The 2,540-nt window shown below is 42.4% G+C and overlaps 1 long non-coding RNA gene across 1 annotated transcript; it reads left to right on the forward strand.

Annotated features, from left to right (window-relative positions):
* Positions 1–1,317: 1,317 nt before the first annotated feature.
* On the forward strand, positions 1,318–2,515 carry LOC123177112 (uncharacterized). Its single transcript, XR_006488773.1, has 4 exons — positions 1,318–1,636; positions 1,725–1,819; positions 2,172–2,277; positions 2,384–2,515. It is a non-coding gene; the product is annotated as an uncharacterized lncRNA (long non-coding RNA).
* Positions 2,516–2,540: the final 25 nt, after the last annotated feature.

Raw genomic sequence — 2,540 nt, forward strand, 5'->3', positions numbered from 1 at the left:
CTTACTACCTAGATGTTAATAAGTGTATAGGGTTTACGGTTATAGTTGATTAGTGTTATGCACATGCCCGCTTAATTTATACATGCAAACGTATGCGCATGCAGCTTCCACTGGATGTTGTTAGACATTAAAGTTGACGAAGGAAAAGTTGAAGTACTGGACTCACTACTTAAAAAAGATAGTGACTACAGCATCGTGAAGGGGATAGTCGACAGGTTATTTCAATCATTATTAACTATATCTCGGCCTATTTAGTTCTTCATTTCCTGATATGAACTATTTTTAATAACCCCTTTATTAATTTTCTTTGCCGGCGGGCAGGGCTTGGGCAAAGTACATCAAGGTGACTCCAGGAAAATGGCGACAAAAGCTATGTTGGTATCGACCCAAGGTAAGTAATTAAGTAGTACTAGTTAGCTAGCTACCATCTATTTAATTCTTGTTTCAATACCATTAATTAATTAACATGCTTGATTAATAATTATCTGATTAAATTCTATTCTCGTAAAGGCCCTGAAGCAGGCGCCGGGGACTGAAGTGTGTGCATACTACGTTTGCGAGAACATTCGCATGATGGCGTCCGAAAGGAGCAAATCTGATAGACAGGACTGGGTACGTTTGCTATAACACTATTCACAAATCTTACATGATTGTCGATATCTAGTTACACAACTAATACACATGCATATTGATCTCCTTCTTAACAGTTTAAAGAGGTGCGGGACCAGCTCCTACCAACAGAGCGCATACGAGCACTGCAAGAGGAAATAGCGGGATTTTTGCTCGACCAGGTCATAGATCCCAAAGAAGAATACTATTACCCGCTACCGCCCCATGAACCACTTGTCATCGTGCTCCGAAGGCACCAAGGCAACATGTAGGAGAAATTGTATATATATACATGTGTATGTGTGAATAATTAATGATGGTTGTGAGACATTCGATTATATATATATATATGATCGGTTCTACGATAAAATCTATTTATATATATGCATAACGTGTACAATATGTAGTATCGTAAAATACCAGCAAACAAAAAAGAATTAAATGGAAAACACAAAATTAATGGAAAAATAAAAATTAAAACCAACCCCCCCAAACATTTAGTACCGGTTGGTGCCACGTGGTGGCACTTTAGCGCCGGTTCGTGCTGAACCGGTATGGGTGGGGGGAGGGGGGGGCTTTAGTCTCCACTCTTTAGTGCCGGTTGCGGCCCTTACAAACCGATGCTAAAGTCCGGTTCTGCACTAGTGTGAAAGTTGCGAGCTCAAAGCTCACATCTCATCGCATGTCATCAAACGTACTCGAGGTTAACACACGCGCAGACAGACACGATTCTCCCGGCCGCCGTCGTCGAGGAACTGAACCGTGCAGGGGGCATGCAGCTTCCCGGAAGCTGCTAGCTTGGCAATGCGTGTATATAGAGTTGTCTCCCCGGCCATTCTCTAACACGTATACGTACCAAGAAGAGGTCGAGGGACGAGGTGTCTCCAAGCAGAGGCCGGTCCTCTGCAAGCTGCCGCTACGATCTTGGACGGCCGGCGGCAAACGTACTGCTGGTCCGACATTCGTCGCGGGGAGCCAGCTGCCGGCACGGCGCACCCGAGGACCTGCGCGCGGTTGCAGCCTGCAGGTACGTTATTCATCCGGTCTATGTTCTGTCCAGAGTTGATTAGCAGGCGCTGGCTAGTCAAACACATTGACTTTAGCCGTGATTTCAGTTTCCTACATTGGGCCAGTGTGGTAGCTTCTCACTGACACAATGGAACAAGTAGAGATTTGGGCACCCATCTTCGCTGATCCTCTCCCAAGCCAGGTATATATATTTACTTTGTTGATCGATCACCTCACATATTAAAGCTAGACACCACGCATGACTAGTTGGATGCTTGGTTTCATTTCGATAAAAATGGAGCTGCCCTGCATTTCTAAAAAAACTATAATTTGTCTGAAAGAAGGGTATAAGCACAACCAAAATAGTCAATAAAAAGTAAGCATACCCCCTCGTTTATTCAACTTTCATTTAAACTGGATGTAATATATAAATGTCGACTAGCATACTTCATATATGGTCCACGTTCTTTAGCTCTTACAATCTGGGATATAGAATTCGCAAGGGGTTCATCAAAATCCTAGCATTAACATAGGTTTCATTGCTCTGATGACAGGCGGAGATTGAAGTTTACTCAACATCCCTGGATTATGACACCACAGACTTCCAAGCACTCTTAGAAGGACCCCAAAATGAACATGATTTGGACAGATTGCTGAAATGTATGATGTTTAATTGTTGACTCCATTCCAAACTTCATTACACAAGCAAGCAATTTATCCATGGTCCGACTTTGAAACCAATTAACATATGAAGCTTTCCTTGCAGGTGCATTCAATCCTACTTATATAAAGGAGGCAAATTTAACTCACGAGGCAAGATTTTCACACATGCAAAAGTACAAACTTGCTAATAAATAAACATGGCAAATGGTACTGGAAATATGTATCATCATTGCAGATTGAATGCAGATTTTATTCACCAA

The sequence above is a fragment of the Triticum aestivum genome, unplaced genomic scaffold (assembly GCF_018294505.1).
Source record: "Triticum aestivum cultivar Chinese Spring unplaced genomic scaffold, IWGSC CS RefSeq v2.1 scaffold163984, whole genome shotgun sequence".
In the NCBI taxonomy this organism is placed as follows: domain Eukaryota; kingdom Viridiplantae; phylum Streptophyta; class Magnoliopsida; order Poales; family Poaceae; genus Triticum; species Triticum aestivum.